Raw genomic sequence first — 18,155 nt, forward strand, 5'->3', positions numbered from 1 at the left:
TGCTTTGGTGATTTGTGATTCCATTTGAGGCTTCCACACTATTGGGGCTAAGCTCTTAAAGCTTGAAGACATCAAGCTACATCAAAAGGTATGTCATCTAACTAGAACTTTGTAGTATAGGTGCTTCATAATATGCTAGTTAGGATGAAACCTTGGAATAGTTAATATTTGCATGTATAATAGAGAAAACATAGATCCAAGGTTTATAGGGTTGCATGTACACCATAGGAGTGTTAGAATGCTCAAAACCCAACACTATCAAGTAAGGAACAACCAGGTAGGATCATATCGGAGGTAGGGTCCGTTTGGTATACGAAGTATACTGTTTGGAAATCTCACTTTTAACACCCTACTAAATCACAGCCTGGACATCATTCCCGTAAGTAGATCAATCAGTATAACGAATTTGAATCACTGATAAATCTTATTTATAGGTTCATAATAACGTTATTATATTTAAATAAAAGCTATATTTAAAATGGTGTAGGCGTAGCTCACTTACAGCGGGTTTTTATCAAAAACCTGGCTTCACTGGAGGAGTTATTCCGAACCGAAAGGCTCTTTTTCTCGAGGCTTCGGGAGCCTTGGGACTTGCTTCGGGTGCTAGGGGGTTTACTTAGGCTTCAGGGGCTTAAGGGAAGCTAGAGAGAGAAAGTAGTGAGAGAAAGAGAAGGATTTGGTGTGAAAAAGAAGGCAGACCTCGCATGCCTTTTATAGGCGCCTGGCCTTGCACTACGCGGGGCGTAGTCCGAGGTACGCTGGGCGTACACTGAAGATAGTACAACACGCGTCGGTCTTTAGATGGATCATCATGGGCGCTTCTGGACCTAGGAAACCGAGTTCGCTGGGCGTACCGAGCTTCGTACGCGAGGCGTACCCGTAGGTTGGGCGTCCGATGTGAACGTTAGACGCCCGAGGTGCGACGTGTCACCCATCCGAAGAGAAGCGTGGGCAACAAGGGACGACTGGGATCGCGCCACGTCATCAATCTCGCAATAGCTTCGCAAATCGCATACTCGAGTTCTAAAATTCATAACTTGCGCATACGAGCTCCGTTTTCGACGATCTTTATATCCACGCGTAGGTGGGACCGTAGTCTACAACTTTGGTATAGACTCCGTCGGCTAATTTTGACTTTATTTTTTTAAAGTTATATTTTTAACAGGCCGGGACAGGATTAGTCCGTTAAAAATCCATAACTTCTTCATCCTACGTCTGTTTTCGTCTGTCTTTTTATCGTTACGCTACTCTTAACGAGATCTTCGATTCTCGTTTATGTTGTGTCGGCTAAAAACCGCTCGATCTAATATTCGAGTTCCGGGTTGTACACTGCTAAGCCGAAACTTCGAAAAATCATAACTTCCTCATACGAAGTCAGATTTGGACGCTCTTTTTATGCACGCTCTCGGTTTAACGTACACTACGACTTTCGTTTAAATCGCTAAGGCTAAATTTCTCTCCATCGTAAATTCACTATTTACGGCACACAGTGTCGTGCCGGTTTTGTCGCGAAACTTCGACATGTCATAACTTCTTCGTTATACCTCGGATTTCGGCGTTCTCTATATGTCCGGAATCCTTGTCACGATCACTAACACTTCATGTATCGATATCGGGTTTATTCAAAACTTAAATTTTGACGCTTATTTTTATCCTTTATTAATTATAACTTTATAAATAAGTAATAAGCATATAAAAATTCACATAATTCACATAATATTCAAATAATTCATCTTTATTACTTCAAAAAGAGTTATAATAGTTGACTTAGACTATTACATCATTCCACTAATGCTTAGCCCCAAAACACGGGCGTTACACAACCAGTCGGTTTTATAGAAAATATAGGATTTTCTATGGTAAATATCATTCTTTTAAGATAAACAGGTTTTGATAGAACTTTCTGAAAACAATATTTCACAATAGAGTTAGTGGAACTAGAAACTCATTTATAAAATGTTAAATACTTCTTATTGAACTAGTATAACATAAAGGACCTTAAGTGGTTAATTCTATAATACCTTAGTTTATACATCCGAGTTATATATAATTAATATCCGATATGCAGTGGAATGTGTGACTTCCACCTCATTCCCTGTTCCTTGTTTGGTTGTGGGCTTAACGCAGATTCACACATTTAACTGTCCGTTCGATATTAGATTATATATAACTCGTATAAACTAAGTGATTATAGAATGAACTATTGTGGTTACCATTTTTACTAAAGGAAATATATGATTTTCTTAAGGAATATTTTCATCAAATATAAAAGAACTATTACAGTTAACTCCTTAAGTACCAAATGAATACGCCATGGTTATATACAATGAAGATTCAACAAACAATGGGATGTGTGACTTCCGCCTTATTTCCTGTTCCTTGTTTGGTTGTGGGCTTAAAGCAGATTCACACAATCGATTGTCTGTTTACACTAGATTGTATATAACTTGTATCCATTTAGTACTCACAGAAGGAATTGTAGAGTCATTTTACTTATCATTTTATCACATCAGGAAATATAGGATTTTCTGGAGGAACAAGCGAACTTTTCTAAAGAACTCAGACTGTACTTTTATAACTAAAATACTTATGAACTCACCAGCTTAAATGTTGATCTACTCTTTCAAAATAACTTGTATTCTCAGGAAACTGGTAGACAGGTACGCGCAGGGATTCAGAAGATGGAGCATAGTAGCTTCATGTCTTGTTTTGTTATTTACTTTTGGAGTCAATCTTTTGTGAATCGAATAAATTGTAAACACTTTAATATTAATGCAATGGTTGTTTGTTACTTTGATTACTATGATGCATGTGTTGTGATACTAAGCATGTCGTCCTCCGCCCCAAACGTTTCCGCCATTCCGGTTTGGGGGTGTGACAGATTGGTATCAGAGCATTGTTTATAGTGAACTAAGTATATCAACCTATAAAAGATATACAACTATAAATACAATGGGGGCGAAGTGCTCTAACTAAAGTATATTTATAAAAAAATAATAATAGAAGTATACATACCTGCATACATATATACATACTAGAACAAGTATCACAAGAAGAACAAAACAGAAGTATTTAAAGGTTGGACACTGCGGTCAAACCTGGACAGTTATGTAATCATATATGGGATCAATATAGCCTGATCAACTATATTTATTTGAGATATGACGAACATGTGTTTGGAAGTGATGTGGTGTTGCAACAGATTTAAAACTTACCTAACTCTATACACAAAGGATTTTTAGATCAGAACATAAAGTTAAAATACTATAGGAGTATTTTATGATACTATAAGATAACAACAAGTTTAAAACGTACCAAGTTCATACCATTAAAATACTATTGGAGTATTTTAGGCACTATAAATAACTTATGTGAAAATTTAAAAGACCCTTCTGGTAGGTCTATAATTTCGGAGTGTATACTCCCAAGGTTTTATATAATTAAGATTTTATAGACTTAGAATTTGTGATCTATGCTCTACTTCCTGTTCCTTGTTTGGTTGTCGTTTTAGAGTAGGATCACTTATTCGAAGGTCTATTTAATCTTAAATTATATACAATTTGTGTACACTGCGCAATTATAGGAGGACCCGGTAAGGATCACCCCATAATGTTTCACTTAATCTCGTTGATTCCTTAGACACTCCCATTCTCGCATGACAAACGTAGATAGATGTAACCACTCCATCATAGCAGTCAGCAGAGAAGTCAAGGAGGAACACGAAGAGATTCATGAGGAATTTTCCAAGGAGGGATCAGCTAAAGAAACCAAACGTCCTATACGCCACGCGAATAACTAATATACTAAAAATAACCTAGTGGGTTAGTAAATAAACTACTCACACTATGTGTTAGGATTATTTCATTTTTGTAACAGCTGGTAACAGATATTCAATTCACAGAAATTCATTCGAGGATAGCCACTTCTGATTCATAAAGATTATTTTATATAGACTCCCATTATGAATTGTTTTTCAGAACCGTATGGAAGTCGAACCGGATACACTCAGAACTAGGATAACTTAGTTATTCAGCATTCGGCTTATAACCACTGCTATAGACTTATCTCCGCTTCACTTTGTATTCATTTTAGCAAAAGATGCCTCGCGGTAGACCTGTAAGGCGCGTAGTCAATAATACAACAGATAATCCACCACCTCCACCATCACAATTCGATCCTGCTGCTCTCCAAGCAGCGGTAGCAGCCGCAGTAACAGGTGCTATAACTCAAATCCGCACAAGTGGTACCAGTGGATCTGGTAGCGGTACCCACCTATCTAACCCCGGAGTTACCCACGGACACCCACGGGAGTGTTCGTAGAAGAACTTCATGAACTGTAAACCCAAATCCTTTAATGGAAATTGGGGAGTCATTTCTCTAATGCGATGGTTCAAGAAAACAGATTCAGTTTTCGAAATCTGTCTGTGCTCAGAAGGGAGCAAAGTGAAGTTTGCTGCCTGCACCTTCTCCGAAAGAGCCCTAACATGGTGGAATGGCCATGTTAAGGCACTGACCCTACCAGTGGCTAACTCGATGGGTTGGGAGAACCTGAAAGAGATGATGTTAGAAGAATATTGCCCAAGAGGCGAAGTTCAAAAGCTGGAGCAAGAGCTATGGGAGCATACCATGGTCGGCTCAGACATAGTGGCCTACACTCACAGGTTTAGAGATCTAGCAGCATTGTGCCCCGGGATGGTTACCCCGGAAAGTAAGAAGATAGAAAAGAACATCTGGAGGCTTATCTATCCTGATTCAGGGGATGTACTGTCTTCTAAGCCAACTACCTTTGATAGCGCCAAACGCCTGGCCAGCGACTCATTGACCATGGACTCCGCCATGGCATGGTGGTCCCCATTCCCGAGCCAAAAAAGGGAGAGAACTATAAACGAAAGTCGGGGAAAAATAGGAAGGAAAGAACAGCACAGGAACCCCCGCAGGAGCAGCAAGTAGTTACTGTACACACCGCCACAACACTTGCCACTCCAGCGCATGTTAATTCGTTATGCTCGAACTCTCACGAAGTGTGGTAAGTGTAACTACCACCACATCGGAGTATGCCGGAAAATGAAGTGCATGAATTGCCGCAGGAAGGGGCACACTGCCTGTTTCTACAGGGCGCCGGCATAACCAATCTCCCAAGTCCCCGAAGTAGATGTAAACCAGACCTGATATGGCTGTGGTGAGACTGGGCACTACAAGAGGGACTGCCCAATAACGAAGAACTCGGGCTTGGGGCAGATTCACCCATTCAACTGTCTGTTCGTTCTTGGTTATATACAACTCGTATGTATTAAGTGATCATAGGAGGGTAGTATCGTCACATCATGTTTTCGAGAACGACCAAGACTTTGTTCAGTATTCACATATCAACAAAACTAGATATCATTTGAGTATACTTGTACTTTTCAAACTTGGAACAATATAGACAACCAGTCGGTTTTATAGAAAATATAGGATTTTCTATGGTAAACATCATTCTTTTAAGATAAACAGCTTTTGATAGAACTTTCTGAAAACAATATTTCACAATTGAGTTAGTGAAACTAGACACTCATTTATAAAAGGTTTAATACTTCTTATTGAAGTAGTATAACATAAAGGACCTTCAGTGGTTAATTCTATAATACCTTAGTTTATACATCCGAGTTATATATAATTAATATCTGATAGGCAGTGGATTGTGTGACTTCCGCCTCATTCCCTATTCCTTGTTTGGTTGTGGGCTTAACGCAGATTCACACATTTAACTGTCCGTTCGATATTAGATTATATATAACTAGTATAAACTAAGTGATTATAGAATGAACTATTGTGGTTACCATTTTTACTAAAGGAAATATATGATTTTCTTAAGGAATATTTTCATCAAATAAAAAAGAACTATTACAGTTAACTCCGTAAGTACCAAATGAATATGCCAAGGTTATATACAATGAAGATCTAACAAACAATGGGTTGTGGGACTTCCGCCTCATTTCATGTTCTTTGTTTGGTTGTGGGCTTAGGGCAGATTCACACAATCGATTCTTTGTTTACTCTACATTGTATATAACTTGTATTCATTTAGTACTCATAGAAGGAATTGTATAGTCATTTTTACTTATCATTTTATCACATCAGGAAATATAGGATTTTTTGGAGGAACAGGCGAACTTTTCTAAAGAACTCAGACTGTACTTTTATAACTAAAATACTTATGAACTCACCAGCTTAAATGCTGATCTACTCTTTCAAAAGAACTTGTATTCTCAGGAAACTAGTAGACAGGTACGCGCAGGGATTCAGTAGATGGAGCATAGTAGCTTCATGTCTTGTTTTGTTATTTACTTTTGGAGTCAATATTTTGTGAATCAAATACATTGTAAACACTTTAATATTAATGCAATGGTTGTTTGTTACTTTGATTACTATGATGCATGTGTTGTGATACTAAGCATGACGTCCTCCGCCCCCGAACGTTTCCCTCGTTCCGGTTTGGGGGTGTGATAATGATCGAGTCAACAGCGGAAGCAAATGGTAATTGACTCATCTCTGCTATCTCAGCCTCTGTACTCGGGCTCTGAGCCTTACTCTGTTTGGCATTGCTCTGGATCGGTAAGTCACCTTTCTTGGAATTATGGATGTTGAACCTCTTCAATACTTTGTCCAAGTAGGTACTTTGACTAAGTCCAATTAGTCTCTTACTCCTGTCTCTCAATATCCTTATCCCAAGAATATAGGCAGCTTCCCCAAGATCCTTCATAGCGAAGGACTTCCCAAGCTTGGACTTAACCTCATGCAAGGTTGGGATGTCATTTCCTATGAGTAGTATGTCATCCACATACAACACCAAAAAACTAACTATACTCCCATTGGCTCTGACATATACACATGACTCATCCTCACTTCTCAAAAAGCTAAACTCTTTGACTTTCTCATCGAAACAAAGATTCCATCTGCAAGATGCTTGTTTCAATCCATAAATGGATTTCTCAAGCTTACACACTCTATTAGGGTACTTAGCATCGATAAAACCCTCTGGCTAACTCAATTAAACATCCTCAGCCAACTTCCCATTAAGGAAAGCAGTTTTGACATCTATTTTCCATATTTCATAGTCATGGAATGCAGCAATGGCTAGCATAACCCTAATAGTGTTAATATTTGCTATTGGTGAGAAGGTCTCATCATAGTCAACTCCCAGAGTTTATGTAAAGCCCTTCACAACCAGTCGCGCCTTGTATGTGTGTATTTCCCCATCCATGTCGGTCTTCTTCTTGAAGATCCATTTGCACACAACTGTCTTACGTCCGATACATTGTCAACCAAGTTCCAAACTTGATTGTCATACATGGACTGAATCTCGTTGTCCATAGCCTCTTTCCATTTAGTAGACTCGGGGCCTGCCATGGCTTCCTTGTAGTTGTTAGGTTCATCCAGATTTACCAGTATACTATCACTGATAAATGTATCACCTTCTGCAGTAATATGGAAACCATAAAACTCAGGTGGAACTCTAACTCTACCGAAACGCCTTATAGGTACAGACTCGTCAACCGGCTCAACAGGAGCTTCCTCCTCAAGTTGACCGCTAGTGTTTGAGGTTCCTTCATCGGTTAAAACTTGAATTTCTTCAAGGTCAATTGGCCTCCCACTGTCCCCTTGAAATATAAGTTCCCTCTCTCGGAAAACCCCTCTCCTCGCAGCGAAGACAACATTGTCACTCGTTCTGTAGAAGAGATAACCAAAGGACTTTTACGGGTAGCCGATGAAAATACACCGCTCACTCCGAGGTTCGAGCTTGTTGTGAGTCTCGAACCTCACGAAAGCCTTGCAACCCAAACCTTGATGTGTGCTAATGAGGGAGCCTTCCATGTCCACATCTTGTGAGGTGTTTTGGCAACCTTTTTAGTTGGGACTCAATTAAAGATATGGGCGGCAGTCTCCAAGGCATACCCCCAGAATGAGATTGGTAACGAATCTCGACTCATCATGGAACGAACCATCTCTAACAAGGTTCAGTTGCGCCTCTCAGCCACACCATTAAGTTGTGGTGTCCTAGGTGGCGTCAACTGTGAAACAATTCACACTCCTTAAGATAGTCCAGGAATTCGATACTAAGATACTGACCACCCCGATCTGATCGGAGCATCTTTATCTTCCTGCCCAACTGATTCTCCACTTCTTGCTTAAACTCTTTGAATTTCTCAAAGGTTTTTAACTTATGCTTGATTAAGTAGATATAGCCATATCTACTGTAATCACCAGTAAAAGTCACATAGAAGCGATCAGCATCCCTTGTGGCGGTTCTGAAGGGCCCACACACATCGGTGTGTATGAGATCCAACAAACTCTCATCCCTTTCACAAGAACCACTGAAGGGTGATTTAGTCATTTTTCCAAGCAAACAAGACTCGCAAGTGTCATCCGACCTTAAGTCGAATGACTCCAAAACTACAGCCTTCTGGAGTTGGCCTATGCGCTTCTTGTTGACATGTCCAAGACGACAATGCCACAAGGATGCCTTATCCAAATCTTTAGAAGAATCAATATGCAACACATTATTTCCTAATTTGTCTACAACCATCACAGTTTCATATACACTATTACAAGGTAATGCTCTAAAACAAAAAACACCATTATAATAAGCATTTATAGCACCAATTTCATTATCAACCGAAAATGTGAAACCTTCTTTGTACAAACCATGAAAGGAAATAATATTTCTCACCATATCAGACGAGTAGCAACAATTATTCAAATCTATTTCTAACCCACTACTAAGAAATAAAGAGTAAACTTTAATCTTGGAGACAGGTGAAACCTTCATATTCCCCATGATCAAGTTTATCTTCCCGTGCTCCACATCCTTACTTCTTTTTAGACCCTGCACATCAGAACAAATGTGAAATCCACAACCTGTGTCAAGCACCAAAGAGTTAGTATGTGATGAGTTTTTAGATAGAATAGTATAAATACCTGCATGGGTGGGTTTAACCTTCCCATCCTTGAAATCCTGCAAGTATTTGGGGCAGCTTCGCTTCCAGTGCCTTTTTTCATGGCAATAGAAACACTCTGCTTCTTTTGGGATGGTCGAGGGAGTAGCAGCACCTCCTTTGGTTCCACTTGAAGAGGATCCATCGATAGACTTTCCCTTGCGGCTCTTGGAAGGAGACTTCCTCTTCTTCCCCTTACCTTGCCCAATTTCCAGAACAGGGGCATTAGCAGTGGGAGTGGTTACAACAGATTTACCTTTGAGACCACTTTCGGCAGTCCTCAAAAGGCGCTAAAGCTTGCTTAGAGTGACTTCCTCCTTGTTCATATGATAAGTCATGCGTAACTGATCATAACATGGAGGTAAGGAGTGTAAAATAATATCTATAGACATATCCTCATCAAAGTTCACATTCAATTTGAGCAGACGGTCCACAACCTTTGCATTTTCTGCAAGTGACCCGTGATGGGTTCACCATCCTTCATCTTTGTTGTAATCATGGAGCAGATGATTTCATACTGTTCTTGACGAGCACTCTGATGGTATCTCTCCATCAGGTACTGGTGCATCTCAAAAGGGTAGAAGTCCTCATAGGACTTTTGGAGTTTAGGAGACATGGTGGCAAGCATGATACAAGCTACCTTGGTGGGATCTTTCTCATGTGCCCTGAAATCAGCAATCTCCTTAGGAGTAGCAGCAGACTCATCGATTTCCTTAAGATCCATGTCGAGGACATATTCCTTGTCCTCGTAGCGAGTGACCATCCTGATGTTCCTAATCCAATCATTGAAATTAGTCCCATCAAAGATGACTCTCCCACAAAGGTTCATGAGAGAGAAGGAGCCGGTAGGGTTTGAGCCAGAAGCAGTGTTGGAAGACATCTGAAAAGAAAGAAAGACAAAGTTTAGATTACATAAATAGTCCTTAATATAACACCCAAAATTAAATATTAAGACTAGGACCAAACACAATATTTTACAATTTGGAAGAGGGATGACGTAATCCAACTTGCAAAATATTTGAATGTAGGTAAATGACGATTTACCAATTTCCACCATGAAAACGAAATTTGTTAATTAAGTTTTAATTGGATTTGAAACTCCTAGATCCTTTGAGATTCATTGAACTTTTCAATGGCATGTTTAAATCTCGATTATGCCCTTCAGGTTTGTGACTGGGATACCGAGGATCACAAAAAAGGTGTGAATAACCATAAAAATGTACTTGGTACTCTCAATGTCAATTATCACCTTAATCAATATGCCGATTAACCACACACGCTCCATTGACCTTATGATAAACATTAAGCTACCCTTTGCCACCCTTACTAGCCCAAGTTAATGTGTCGGTTAACCACACACGCTCCACTAACGACTTGGTAAGGTGCAAAGTGTAATTTCATGGATTAGCATCAATTTCACATTTTCCTAAAGTAACTAAGATTGGGAATTTATAAAAGGTTTAGTTACTTTATAATTATCATTATACTTTTAATGAGAATTATAGTCTTTGTCCTACCTGTTCGGCTGACGCCCCTCCACCAGTCAAAGAAACGGTGGGTGAGAGTGGACATCCATTAAACCACCATTTTGTAGGCAGTAACCTTATACCCCCTTTATAGACCGGCTTCGTGAATGAGGCCTACTAACGGTAAAACCGACTTGTCTTATACATATATATAAATATTAAAACCTATAATATTATAATAGTATAAGGGTTGATTTTTAACTTTTAAAATTTTAAGTTTTGGAATTAAAGTTTCATTTAGTGAGACTTTACAAATTCCAAAACTTGAGGGCACGTTTTAAAACTTGTCAAAACTCTTCAAGTCCATAACATATGAGTTTAATGACATCTTTAATAGAAAAACCTTTCATGTTCCATAACATCCCTAACTTGAGGACAAGTTATCGAGTCCATTAAAAACATTTAAAACATTATTTAACCAATAGAATAATCAAATAATTCATAGAAGATACAATTAAACTCATATGAACAAGACAATTCAAATCAAACAAATCTCATGTAATCAACCTAGCCATATAAACTAATACAAAACATAAAACTTTGACAATTATCTTTTAAATTGGATTAGCATGATCATTACCACATCAAAAACATGTTTATAAGTTCAAAAATAGTTTAGGGTAATGATGCTAGTCCAATTCCAACCTTAAAACTCGAAAATCTGCACTCTAGAGCACCAACTCGTCGAGTGCATGAACTAACCGGCGAGTTGGTCAGATTTGTGAGGGGACTAGGCGAGTTTCCCAGTGGACTCGGCAGGTCCACTGTACAGAAATCAGAAAATCGATTTGTTATGCATTTGAAGGCAAGGAGCATCAAGTATATTGGAAAACAATCATAGGCTCTGATACCTCTGATAGGTTTGAGCATTCTAACACTCCTATGGTGTACATGCAACCCTAGATGCTTTGGATCTACGTTCTCTCTAATATACATGCAAATTTTCAAAATTCCAAAGCATCATCCTAACTAGCATACAATGGAGTATCTATACTACAAAATTTTAGTTAGATGGCATACCTTTTAGTGTAGTTGAAAACCTTGAAGCTTTAAGAGCCTAGTACCGATAATGTGAATGCCTCAAATGGAACCACAAATCACCACCAACAAATGGAAGAACTAGAGAGAGGTTATTTTCACACACTAATTTCGGCTAGCACTTTTGAATATGCTATAGTAGTCGATTTCATGTAATAGAGGGCTTTTTATATAGCGTGGCTACATTAGGGTTACACCATGCAAACCCAAATGTGCATGACTTTTCACATTCTTCATGCTCCATGGGTTTTAACCTCCATGGAGTATCCATGGGTCACCACATGGGTTTAGCCCAACATAAGGAATCATGGATCATTAGCCCACTTTATAAGAATGATTGATTTACACAATCAATCCCCATATATTTAATTACTCTCTTTTGATCACAAAATTAATTCCAAATCAATTCTTGATCAATACTAATTAAATAATATGATTTCATATTAATATATTAGAACTTATAATATATTAATAAATCATAAATAACCTCTTCTCAAAAGTCCATCCTTACAAATTGTTCCGGTGAAGTGCAAACCAAATGGACCATGCTACTCTCGGGTCAAGTACATACCAAATATAGTTATGGACCTAGACACTTTATCCAACAACGGGTGCTCTACAGAGTATGCTGGGTGTACCATATTTATGATGGGCATACTCCAGTTAGACCCAAACCCTATTTTAGGGCCTTGGACCCTATTTAAGTTCCTTATCTCATAACCTAACCCTAATATATTCAGCCTCCATCCCTCTAAACCCTAGAAATCGACCTTTAGCCCTAAATTTAAGTGATTTTAGAGCTTCAAAGTGATTTATGTGTCTTTTGGTGCTTGAGGAGGAATAAGGAACTTCTTGAAGAGTCATTGTCTAACTTGGAGCTTTTGGATCCATGATTTGTGCACCTACATCTAACTTCTGGAGGTATAAAGTCTCAACCTTGATAACTCTTTCTTATAGATCTAGCTAGGTGGCACTTTGTTATGATTTTGGTCCCTTTGTTGTGGTTCTTGTGAGTAGAAGTTACTCCAGAACCTTTGAGCTTCATACTTGGACTTTGTTGGGGTTATGGAGTCATAAGGTTTTGGATCTTGATAAGTATAAGCCTTCCATGCATGATTTCGTAGTCTTTTGGTGAAGCTTGGTACTTAGTGTTTTGATTTGGGTCCCATTAAGTCATGCTAAGTCATAAAGTCAGGAACTTTATGACTTAAGAAGTCCCTTTGAATCAGATCTGGAAGTTTGGACTAAGGTCTTAAGGTATTAAGAGGTTTTTACGACATTTTGGAGTGATTATGACCTTTGGAATTCATCTTTGGTGTTTGGGCTTCATTAAGCCATGCAAAGGCTTAAAGCATTCTACTTTATGGATCAAGTCACTTATATTTAGCTATTCTGAGGTTTTGGACATCTTGGCTTAATGGATTAAGAGCTAGAATCGAGAGTTTTTCAAACGGGAGGAGTATGCTGGGCGTACGAGCCTATACGCACAACGTTCAAGCTCTTAAGCCAGTACGCTAAGCGTAGAAGCTGAGTACGCACGACGTACTCAGCAGAGTTGGATTTCGGTTTTTGGGCTTCGGTTTGGTCCATCTTTTAGGCTTTCTTGTTTTCGGCCCTGTTGGGCCATTAGATTTTGGTTTGATATTTATTTGTGGAGGCCCACTATGGATTTTGGGCCCAATTTAGAAAATTCGGCCATGGATTGAGACTTGCGTAGTTTTGGGTATTTGGGCCTTGTGGACTACTAGGTTTGGGCCTAAGTCTTTGTCCAAAAGTAGATGAGGAGTAAATTAGCCATTTACCCTAGCAATGGATTTATGGTTATGGATTGGAACCTAATTGTTGATTGGGGGTTGTTTTGACTTCGATAGTTTGGGGAGCTGTCAACCAGCAGCCAGGGATTTTCTGTTTGATTCGGCAGTACGAGGTGAGTCTTCTCACTATATCCATGGTTCGAAGGCACCAATGCCGGCCCATTACATGTTATGTGATATGCTAGTTGTCTCTGTGATATTTGCATGGAAGACCCCGGGAGTAGGCCATGGTACTGGGATATTAGACCATGGGGTAGCCAATGGCATTCCAGGTAAAGATCATGGGGAGTGCTAATGCATTCCAGATAAATACCATGGGGTAGCCCATCACAAGTATATGTATCTTGTATTATAATCCGTGGTTGTATGTTGTATGTTATTTTGGGGAACTCACTAAGCTTTGTGCTTACGGTCTTCAGTTTATGTTTCAGGTACTTCCGTTTTCAAATGAGAGAGCTCGGGATGATTGTAGAGCACACACCACATGTTTTCACATTCTATGAATTACTCTAATTTGATGATGTTTTGTTAAATCTTGGTTACCTTGGTTTTATGGAAAAGATATGTATTAACGATTTATTAATCTAAAATCAAAAAAAATTATGTCATGATTTTCGGGACGTTACAAGTTGGTATGAGAGCCTTGGTTTGAGGGATTCGGACATACTCTCGGGTGTGTCTGAACTCAAACTGAGGGTTTGGTGAAGTTTTCAAAAGAAAAGTATATTTTTTAAGAGAGGAAATTCCTAAGATAAGAAAAGGGTGTGGTGCATGCAATCAGCCAAGCTCAAGTAAGTTTCTCCCAAAATACCCATACATGTTATCTAATATGATTTGATTTATGAATATGTGAATTGCATGCTAGTTAGGGCGAAGAATATGCTTAGTTTTTGCATAATAGAATGCTAGGAGAGATGCCTTTGTATGTCTATTGTATGAGCTGGTGGACTTGCATGCTAGAGTTGATTAGTGTGGGATAGATTGGCTTGTTTTGTGTGATGCTTTGTAGTCTTGGGAGTATTGGATGCTATGCTGTAATGGAAATATCTATTGGGATCAGTAACTGCTAAGTGTATTCTTTAAAAGTTGTATATGGTTAGGATCTTATAGCCCTAGAATAACTGATTTGGCCTTATTTCCTATTCCTTGTCTGGTTGTGGTCCTAGGGTGGAGTCTATTATTCGATAGTCTATTTGATCCTGTTCTGTGTATAATTTACATGCATAAGGCAGCCGACAGTGAGGGTTGAATTTGTTAGCATGAGTTATGGTATGTGCGTTGAATGCCCTATGATCGTTCTATGGATTGGAGTGTTACTGCATGCATGTTGCTTGCTTTGTGCTTTGTGGAACTCCTAGGTAATGGGAGTTAGATACTAAGTGAATATGAAAAAATTCATGAGGTAGGCGACTGGAATTATGGGGAGTTCTGCAACAGTTGATGGCAGGGTATGGTCAGGAACCTAGGAGAGCGTAGGAAGTGCTTCAGTCGGTTTTGTGGTGCGGTTTAGTGAATTTGTGGTACATCAGTTCGAGTAAGTGACTTAGAGGATTTAGGATGATTCTTGAGGAAAGTATGGATAGGTGTGGAAGGTAGTATTGGACCCGTGCTACTGAAAGCACATGATCCATACTCGAATTCGGGGAGTCTTGGAGAATCTATGAAGTTTGTGGGAGGAGGATTTTTGGGTGTGTTATGATCATTGGCATGTCGTATTTTAGTTTGGTGATGAGCACTCAAGGAGGAGGTTCAGGTTTTGGTTCCAGCTCAGGTGCAGGTACTGAGCCGATTAGCGAACAGATGTAGGAATTCATCTCGTCGGAGATTACCCACGGTATACTGGAGCAGACTCCTGTGATCTTTGGTTTAGTTAAGGAGGAGATCTTGGAGATCTTGGATGAGAGCTTGGGCGCGATCCACGCCGAGGTTGTGGCTATCGTTGGAGTCTGCACTCTTTCATTTTGTGAACGAAAGACCGATTTGTATCACCTGGGAAAGAGGGGGCCAGATCAAGTGCAGGCAAGGGAGGGTCCCAGGAAACCCCAAGACTTCGGATCAACGATTAGGAGGCCAGCGAGGATGGGATCAGTGCGACATGTGTGGGAAACTGCATGATGGAGGTTGTCGTTCCGAGCTTATGGGTTGTTACAAGTGTAGCAAGATTGATCATGTCAGCAGGGATTGTCCTCGAGGGCCAAGCTCGTTATGTTTTCTCTGCAACCAAGTGGGCCACAAGAGGGCCATCTGTCTGATGAGGAAGGGAGGAGCAGTGAGTGCACCTGCTCCAGCTACTTTGCGGATCTCTGATAGTCGTGAGGTTAGGGAAGGAGCCCCAGCAGAGAAGAACCGGTCATTGCAGAGTCAGTCAAGGGAGGCCCGTGCTCCAGCAGGTGATTTTGTGGGTATGTATATATTTTGTTCTTTTCGGTTGTTATCAGTATTCATGTTGCTTGGAGTTTTATATTGGTTTGGGTAAGTGTTATCTTTGGTTTAATTCTCTGTTATTGTTAGGATATATCTTCAAGAATTGTTTTATGTCGTTTGCATGCCTTGAATCATTAGTGGGTTATTGAGGAGTTGTATCTCGTGTAGCGGGTTCCAATGTGTTCGGTTGTTATTCTGGGTTTGGTCGAGATCAGTTCAGGGGTATTATGTGGAAGGTCTATGGTCAGGATTCAATGAGTTAGTTCTCCCGTAATCATCAGGGTTCAGTGGTTTTAGTATTTGTTTCGGTAGAAGCGGCAGTTTCCTATTGAAGAACATTTGGGTTCAAGCACTACTGTTGCTTGGAATGGAGCGGTAGCAGAAATATGGTAGTGTTAGCTGCATGAGTTGTTTGGTCATCAAAAGTGTCAGGGGAGTTTTATATTCACATGGGTTGTAGTCAGTTAGAATTCAATGACTCTTTGAGAATGGAAGTTGGTATAAAGATTCGTCGGTTCAGGGCAAGGGTTATAGTTTTAGTCGCCAACATAAAAACTCAGCAATTGGTATCATGGGAGGTGATTTGGAATATTAGACTGCTTAACGTTTCAAGATTATTCTTCAGGGTTTCAAGAGTTGGGTTATCATTGAGTTGGCTAGCAATGCAACGCTAGTATTGATTAACGCAGGTCATAGGCGGTTCGTGCTATATGAGGTTGATGAGTTGGGAAATCCATTAGAATTTAAGAGATGAAAGAGCTTTTTCGAATCCAAGTGGAGAAGAATCGATCAAGATTACCGGGAGTTAGGAATTAAAGGTTGTGGAACTAGGGCTTATTTCACATCCTGACCAGGAAGAGAGAGGACTCGAGTGGCCGTTTAGATTAAGGTTGTGTAAGTGGGAATTCAGGAAACTTCCAACCACTGGTTGGCGTCTCCTTTATTATGCATAGCAGGGTTGTGGTTGAGTCCAGGTTGAGGGCTTCAGAATTTGAAGTATGTCTCGAACATCTGATGGGATGCAGTTGGATGAAGGTTTTGGCTCAGGATGCATGGGGTTGTGATGGTTAGGGTGTGGTACGGCCAGGGGTGGTAACCATGGTTGGTTATAAGTGTTGTAAGAATGCGATGGGATCATAGAATTCACCAGTTCGAGGTAGACTATCGTTGGAGGTGGCCATGAGTGCAAAGGGGAGATCAGTTCGAGCCTTGTGCACACCGGTTAGGATTGTCGAGGGGTATTGCTCTTTTCTAGATTGACGACCATTGGGGTTTTAGGCGGAGTCGGGCCCATGTAGCTCTTGTTGGGTGGAACCCGTGGGCAAGGCCCGTGTGATTATTGCAACACAAGTGGGATCTAGTGGAGATTGTTGGATCAAGGTTTTGGATCTTGAGTTACAGGGTTACGTGGGTGTTCAGTGTGTGGTGCAGAGGGGTTTATATGTTGGGTAGCCTCGTTATTTAGACTCTTGGGAACCTGGTGGTTGGACCAGGTGTGAGACTGGTAGCCACAACGATGGTTTGGGAACCTTTATATCTCAGTCTAGTGAGGGGTTGTCATGAATCAAAAGGTTTTTGGTGAAATACAAGTGTGGATTCATGGATCTCGGGTTATGAATTGAGTATCGAGTTGGTTTTTAGATGAGATCTCGAGTTGGGTATAGCGAGTGTTTATGTGCAGGATTTTCGTTTCAGTGGAATAAGAATTGGGTATCTTTATGTCGAGGGCATCAATCACAGGGTTCAAGGGTAAGGGAACGGATTAAGTTTTGATGTTAGATTAAGTCTTTGTGTTTGGGTCTTGGGATGGTTCTATATATGGAGGGCCATAACATGTTTGGAATCATGAAATGGTAGATCATTGGAGACTAGGTATGACATGATATTGCAGTTGAGCATGTAGCATTCTTTTAGTAGTGGATTTCGTGGCGAGATGGTTTGGGCAATTATTGCCAGATAAGGTTTCTCTCGGGAGTTGCGGGGGGTGATGGTGTATGTGTGTCTTTTGACTCAGCAACCGGGCCGGAGTACGGTCTCTCAGATAGTTAGCAGACAAGTTGGGACAAGGGAGGTCTCGACCGCTTTTGGAAAGCAGCTAGGAGGCAGCAAGAGGAGTCAGAGTGGTTTCAGTGATTTGGGATTCATGTGTGGAGTCGCTTGTTATTTGGGGCATATGCTAAGTCGCTTACATTTGGATTGAATAGTCTCAGAGTGGTTGATTGGACTTTGTTGCGCAACTCTCGTTTCAGTCTAAACGTTGCAGGGAGGAATCTTCTACTCGAAGAATTATTTGAGCCTTCTGTCAAGTATAGGTGTTCCGCAACAATATTTGGGGCAGTGATTTTGGGATTCCCCGTGGACGCCTCAAGGGATGGAAG

This window comes from Lactuca virosa, chromosome 2, assembly GCF_052849685.1.
Source record: "Lactuca virosa cultivar CGN04683 chromosome 2, Lactuca_virosa_CGN04683_v6, whole genome shotgun sequence".
NCBI lineage: Eukaryota > Viridiplantae > Streptophyta > Magnoliopsida > Asterales > Asteraceae > Lactuca > Lactuca virosa.